This window comes from Pteropus alecto, unplaced genomic scaffold, assembly GCF_000325575.1.
Source record: "Pteropus alecto unplaced genomic scaffold, ASM32557v1 scaffold7, whole genome shotgun sequence".
Lineage (NCBI taxonomy): Eukaryota > Metazoa > Chordata > Mammalia > Chiroptera > Pteropodidae > Pteropus > Pteropus alecto.
Window position 1 is genome coordinate 51,563,909 of NW_006494614.1, and position 8,309 is coordinate 51,572,217.

Consider the following 8,309-nt stretch of genomic DNA (forward strand, 5'->3'; position numbering starts at 1 on the left):
AAAATCCATCTTCTCCTTTCTGCCTTGCTGTCTCCTTCATTCCTCCCTCAGTCCCTCCCTCGCTTTCTTCCTTCCTTCTTCCCTTCCTTCCTTTTTCCCTCCCTTGCTTCCTCCCTCCCTTTCTCTTCCTCCTCCCCTCCCTTCCTTCCTTCTTTTTTCTATCCATCTCTCCCCTCCTTTCTTTATTCTTTTTCATTATTAAAATTCAGTCCAAACTGCTACTATCTAAAATATATTCTCTATTCTAAAAACAGAGTATTTGTTTAATAGTTTACAACTCTTCTATCAGCTCTTAGATTAAAATAACAACCCATATTCTTAGCAGTAACCTCCAGGCCCTCTGTCTTCTGACCTTTGTATTTCTGTAGTCTGCCCCGCCTGCCCCGCCTGCTTTTGACCCCTCTCATTGTGCCTATTTACTCTTACTCTCAGGACTACTCTCTCTGTGAAAATTCTCTAACCCCACTCATTTAGTAATTTATCCCTATGTATTTCTCAACCTCAAGATCAGTTTCCAAGAAACTTAATAAAAATGATGATTACTTCTAATGCATCAGTTCCTTTATCTAATATTTTTCATCTGGCATTGCAAATTACTTTTAAAGACTTTTATTAAAGTATAAAATATATACAAAAAAGTGTACATAAGGCCAATGTATTGCTTGAAAAACTCTTACAAAGTGACTCTCGTTTTATTTTATTTTTAATGCAATTACCTGTGATTCTGATATTAGCATCTGCTCTGTCATTTGGAATATGCTCAAACTGTAAGGATACAAACATATCATAAAAGAATTGTTCCTTGTCTTCATGGAGAGTATCCTTTGATGAGATCTATGTAATAGGACAATTAGAAGCAGAATAGGCCAGAAATGACTCATTCATCCATTCATTCATCTAGTATTTATTGACTCTTTACTAGATGTAAAAACGGCTCAAAGAAGACACAGTCCCTCCCCTCAGTGAGCTCACCTCAGTGAATAAAGCATGAAACATGCCAGTGAGAGTTGTATATGTTATGGAAGTTCATGGGAATAAAAAATTACCCCGGTTTTGTCATGTTGGGTTTAGAGTGTGGCGGTGCTAGGGAAAGTTTTGTAAAGGAAGTGATAGTGAAACTAATACCTAAAAGTTAAAGTTAAAGGAGAGCTAGGCAGCAAAAAGAGGTGAAGGGTGAAATGTCTTTCAGGCACAGGCCAAAACAGCTGAAAAGGCCCAGCAGGAAAAAAAAAAAAAAAAAAAAAAATCCTTGGAGAATTAGCAAGTCAGAGAAAGTACCTTTCTGATGACTGAATTAGAAAGAGGAAATCAGAAAAGCCTGCTCTTACAAACACATTTATTTCTATAGTTCAGTATAGCCTTGTCTCTCAGGATTTTAAAAAAAAAATAAATAAAGACTTATGAAATCTATATGAAAACTGAAAGTCAGATACTCTGAACACCAAAATGCAAAACTCAGTCATAAGAACCAAAAAAGCTGCTTGGACTAGTCTCCAAGGATCATGTACAATTACATAAAGTGAGAAGTAGAATGGGAAGATATTGACAAAGCAGGACTTATTGAATCTGGGAGGATCCAGGCAGGCCATGATTATGGCATCAGTAAAACTTGTGCCCAAGGCAAAATTTAATATGTGGAAACAACAGTCTTAATATAGAGGTGCTTCTTTTCATTGTAGGCCAAGGAGAAAACTTCTAAGAAAATGGAAGATTACCATCTATACACTGTGCTTTACATATCAGCTTTAGGCCCTGATTTTGCTCTATTATCTCATGAGTAAAGATCACAAAGGATATAGGGAGCTGCCGTCATACAAATAAGGATAGAATGAGTATGTGACCAATGGCCTAACAACTCAGATACTTACTACTCATTCTCGTAGGAAATCATGACTGAGCACTTGGTGCGGCCTGACACAAGCACTGGAGTGATGATGCTGAATGAGAGATTAGAGACAATTCTACAATAAAAATTATATTCCAGAAATAGATACAGACAATGGATGAGTGAACCAATAAGTAAGATTACTTCAGCTAGTAATATGTAAAGAAACACAAGGAAGATAAATTATTCCAGTTAGGAGTCAGCGAAAACTCTTTGGAAAGAACATATTTGACCTAAGACTTGACAAAAAAAAATTCAGAAGTAGCCCAGAAAGAAGAACCTGATGCCAGATGGAACATCAAAAGCAAAGACCCTGAGACAGGAATGAGCTTTGGCTCTCTGCAATAATACAAAAAAAAAGAAGTGTCAAAGGGAGTTTCTTTGCACTCTAAAACATCTGGGACATCTGGAGCAGTGCTCTAGAACATTTTTAGAACATCTTGCTTTCTAGAGAAAGAAAGAGAAGAGGAATGGTAGAAGTTGCATTCATAGACAGAAGCAGGTGCAAGTTAATTATCGAGTTAACAAGCATGGATTTTATCCTGAGAAAAACAATGACTTGATTTACATTATTATTTTTTTTTTGTTCCTGACTGTGGTATGGAGAAAGGCAATCATAGAAGCGTGGGGCTATGGTAGTAATTTAGTCAAGATATGATACTAACTTAGGCTAGATACCAATCTTGAAATAGGTTGTTAGCAGTAGAGACAGAAAGTGGGATCAAACTAAGAACAGATTTTAGAAGTATAGCTGACAAGACATTATGATGGATTGGACATGGTGTACGAAGGGAAGAAAGGAAACCAGGAGGATCCTTCAATTACTAGCTCCGGCAAATAGTAGATGGTGATGTTACATCAGGGAAAAAAGCCCCTTTTTGATGGAATTTAAGGAAATTACAAGATGATGTAAGCTTCTATCATATTATATCCTACAATTAATTGTAGGGGAAACTGCCCATCATTTGAAAGGTAAGAATGGAGATCAGTGTGGGATAGTACAGGAATAGATGAGAAATGGGTCCCCTCGCATGGGCTGATTCCATCTGCTTAGAATTGGCCATCTACAATACTGATGGGAAAGAGCCCTAGCTGCCATATCTGGAAATAATACCTAGATTTAGCAAAACATGGCAGTGAAAGTAAGTCAGAAAGGTTGGCACACCTACCACATATCTCTGAAAATGAAATGCCAAGAAATACTATTGCATTTAAAGTTGAGTGGAAGGAACATGGGTTAAAATCCCTTGGGTAAGTTATTTAGTTTCCATAGTCCTTTGTCCTCATCTATAAAATGGGGTTACAAATTAAAATCTTGTATATGTGTAAAGAAGACAGAATGTAATAAAATTATGTCAAATACCTATCATTTAAGAGAATACTAATTTTATTTCTCAGTAATAAAAAATGACTTGCATATATTATATCTATCTATATTTATATCTATAGCTTCTATAGCTATATATCTATAGCTATAGATATACATCTCTATCATCTATCTAGCTATCTAATTCTCTAGAATATCAGAGAATTTGATTCACCAAAATCATATTAAAACAAGTGTCTCTATCTTATTTTCTCTGTCACTCCCACATTTCTAAGATTGCTTATCATTCCAAACAAAAGAGAGAAATCCAATTAAAGTTGTGTTTCTCAGTTAAAGAATTTTAGCTTCATTTTTTGGCATACTCTACCCCCTCCCAAATAAACTTAAGCTTTTAGATAAATTTAAATAATTTGATGGTGATGATGATGATGATGATGATGATAGAAATAATAATTGCCTTCAAAATAAATACAAAGAGACTGGCAGGTAGCTGGAAGAAGAGACTTAGAGATCTCAGGTAGAAACTGAGGATAGCCAGTGTCTACACATGGATTTTATGTGGAAGATGCTCTATCAATTTAATAGTTTTTCTTTATTTTTTAAATTTTTATTTTTAGATTGGAAATAAGTGGGTGGATAGGTAATACTAGCACAATAAGAGAACTTATTACAGAGTCAATAAAGGTTTTAATATTGAGCTTAAATCAGATATGGAGCACCTAAAGTCAGATCATGTCTCATGCTTTCAGAAACATCCTCCTGCTCAGAGTAAATGCTAAAGTCCATGCCAAAGTCCTTACTATGGCCCATGATACCCTAGATGACTTTATTCCCTGAATCTCTCCACCTCACCTCCTTATTTATTGTGCTCCAGTGCTGATGGGCGTTTCTCTCCTGACACGCGGAGCATACCCTCCCCCACCCTTTCAGAGTCTTTGCACTTCCTATTCCCTCCAGAATAGAAATGGTGTCCCTTTAGATATTCTCAATGTTTAATCCCTTCCTTCCTTCAGGTCTTGATTTAAAAGACTCCTCCCCTCTGATGCCTCAGCTATTCTGTCTGAAATTTAAACATCCCATTAATATCTTATTTCACTTTTTTTTTAATGTAGTATTTTCATTAAAAGTCATATTTATCTAACATCATATACATTTTACTATTTACCTTATTTATGCCCATAATCTCACTAGAATGTAGATTCCACATACGAATGAATTTTTATATGTTTTGTTACTTCTGGACTCCCAGTATGTAGAATATTGCCTGGCATACAGTAGGTGCTCAGTAAATATTTGTTGAATGTATGGACCACTACAAGCCTTATGCATGGGTTCTCTTTTTATCTAATACATTTACTTTATGGTTAAATACAGTTTCATGATCCATCCTCTTATGAAATAGGATTTTCAAATTAACTGATGTTTCTATTTCTGATTGCTTGAGTAGAAGACTTTTGTATATTGTGTCCTATTTGTTGAAAACTACTCCAAGACAATTTAGTTATATCTTATCTAATTGCATCTGATAATAAGTTGATCTTTGATTTATAAATATGTGGGATACATTGGGAAATTGTGTTGACAGCAAAATAAGCATTTAAAAAAAAATTGTGCCCACTTTGCCCTGATCTCTGAATAGGATATATAAATGAAACTTTGAATTAGAATTTCTACCCCATAGTCATGCTGACATGTAACCATAAATTACAGAGAGAAGAGAAGGCACACCATTTATTAGTTTGTATAGAAAATGCTGAATACTTACTATGTGCCAACTGCTCTTCACTGTCCTTTCATATGAGGTCTCTTAATCTATTTAAATCATCACAGGAGATTTTAAAGAGAAATAGCAGGAGGAAGAATAGCATGGGTTCCCTCTTATTATATTACAACACATGCTTCTGTTTTTTTCAACACAACTTATCACAAGGATAAAAGAAAAACTGCTATTTAAAATGTGATCATCACAAACATGATTGCATATGGACTCGATTATCAAATTTGTGAAAAATAACTAACCTACAAGAGTTTGATATAAAAATAACAAAGTATTTGATGAGTGGAGATGCTGACAATACAGAAATGCTGCAGGCAGAAGTAGCATCATTGGCACAGTGGGTAGTGCACCCATTTCTAGTCAGAGGAGTCACACTACATTACACACAAAAAATGTGCCTATTTCACAAAAGAGGCAAGAATGAGAGAGGTTAAATGATCTGCCGATGGTCACGCAGTAAGTAGAGGTTGAATGCAGAACTGAATCTCCTGGTCTCAAGACTGCTATTCTTTCCTCTATTGCCTTGCTAACATTATCAGGATGTGATCATCATCCCATCTATTCCTACCCCCATGCACTTAATTGTGTGGTTTGCACTAATATGACAGTGCAAGCAAAATTTAAACAGAGAGTTCGTATAGTATGTCCAGCTCCTGACATATAATATTTGCTCAATAAATACATTTATTTCTTTTAGCAATTGGATACTTAAGTCAAACCATTTTATAATTTTCAGCTCACATAAAAAATTTGTCCAGTTTGAACAGACTGTGACTAGCCTACTTGATACAAATTGAAGGCTGTCTAAGCCATCATCACACGAATGTGCTGATTAAATAATCCTCACCCTACCCTTAAAGGCTCAAACAGATATGAAAAGTTGTCACTCTCTTAAAATAATAAAGAGGCAGTGCATAGGCATTTTTGCTGTAATCACAAAGAGAAAAAAGAGAAATTGTCTAAGTTCAACCTGCAATTATTCTCAAAATATATATGCAATACAGAATAGAAAATGTGAAAACAATGAGTTTCATACATAGAACAGTGAAGTATTTTGAAACTATATGTATTCTTTTGTCTCTTTGAGCTACATTCAAATACAGTTCCACCACTTGTAAAAAATTAAATCAAATGAATTCTACATACTGAATATTTTCTACTTTTCTTCTGTACCATTGATATGAGACCAGATAAATAATTCTAGACTGAGTGTCAGAGCACTTGGATCCTAATTGCGGTTTGTCAGTTAACAATTATTTTTAACATGGGCAAATCTCTTCAGCTCTTGCCACTATTCTTTACAGAATCTTTAGATATAAAAATAGAATAGGGAGATAATTTAACTATTATAATGTTTATTTGCAGTGCAACATAGTTTGCATTCTATCTACCTGGATGAAAGAGGATAATTTCTAGGTTAAGGGTATGAGCTTTGGAATCAGATTGTATGGGTTTGAATATAACCTCAGTTATTCACTACTTTTATTTAAAAAGTTTATTTTATTATTAGTTTCAAGTATACAGTACATTGGTAGACATTTATATAGTTTATAAAACGGCCCCCCCTAATTGCTCTTTCTCTCCTCTGGCTCTCCACCTGAGAGCTCACTTATGCAAGATAAGCCTTCAGGGCTTCAGTTTCTTGTTTGTAAATTCACAATAATAAAAATAGTATGTATCGTGGTGATTTTTGTAAAAGAGATAATTCATGTAGAAGGCTAGTAGAACATCTAAAGTAAAAGAAAGTGTTCAATAAATATTTTCTTTGCCTTATATGATCACAAATATCAGTATGGTCATTGCTGAAATTAGAACAGATTGTAGTTCTTACCTGGGTGTAATTTTGGACCCAGTGTTGATCTTGACATCTTTAGCTTGGTCTTCCCACTATAAGGAGTAGTTAATGCCAACTGTGCTTGGTTGCCAGGTAAATCAGTCATTCTACAGGTTAAGTTTCTAACATATATGATATATTAAATAACTAGAGGTTGATGTGATCACGTTCACTCTAGCCTCTTGTGATTCCAATTTTCTCATCTAATTACCCCAGGACTTACTTTAATTGAGGATCTATTCTAGAACTTCTAGGTGGACTGATTTTGACACTGCTGTCTAAAACTTTGTGCAACAGAAACTGAAAGATTAAAGGGGCACAGATGTGTCTTTATTCCATCCACTGGTATCACTAAAATTGCCAATGATGAAGAAAGGAAGCTCCAGAGAAACCAGTGTAAGAGGATCGCAAAGAAGAGTAAGTCATGTTGGGCTCACTTGCCATGGAAGTGACTGGAGAAACGCCTGAAGGTCAGAAGAGTAATATAGTTGTCAGTCTACTTGAGAGCCACCATTCCCCCACCCCCCCCAAAAAAACCTCTCTTTTAAAAAAGCTCAAACGTTTTCAAATGAAACTTGTCTGCTCTATTTCAATTCCTTTAAATTTAAATCCATCAGGGTTGAGTAAGTGGATGCTAAGCCCAGGCAAGAAGTTCAAAACCCAAGAAGTCTAACACCTTTGGGAATGCTCCATAAAGCTAAGTCTGTCTAATGCCAGAGCCTGTGTTCTTAGGCACAGCATTCTGCTTTCCTCTGCAAGCTCTAACATCAGGGACCCTTTATCCACTCCATGAGAGCACAAATCTCCTCAAAACTGCCTTGAATAGAGGTCCCCTCTGACCCCTAGAACTGTAACACATTTTCTACTTAGAGTTCTCTCAGTCCTTTTCCAAAGGAGCAGATGATCTCGAAGCAGATTTTTATACCATTTACAACTGTGTTTCTCAGGTTTTCCACTTAAAGAAGCACACAGTCCACATAAGGTTATTTTATAGCCATTAAATGTTATTCTGACCAAAATGTATCTCCTTTAGTTTTCTAAAAATAATAATATAGAGAACAGTGGAAAAGCTAAGTCCAGAAGTCCTCATTTCTTTACTCCCGATTAATATTTATGATACTTTCTAGAGAGTATGGAGACAGATAAACATATTTTATATAAAATATAAAATATAGAAATATATTATTTGAAATGTGTACATATATATGTGCATATATACATTACAATTTGCTTCTGCCCCTCTGTTATCATCCAGACTCATTATCTTGTCTCCCCTCAAACTTACTTTTAATTCTACCCTAAAACTTTTTGCTTCAGTAATTACAAATTTTTATATTCCCCCAAATAAGCCATATTTTTCACTACAATGCCTTTTACAGGCCATTTCTCCTTTCTAGAATAGATGTGTCTACACTTGTGTATTAGGCAAATGCATATTTATTCTTCATGACCCGGAAATAGTGTCTTTTTATTTTTAATTTTATTG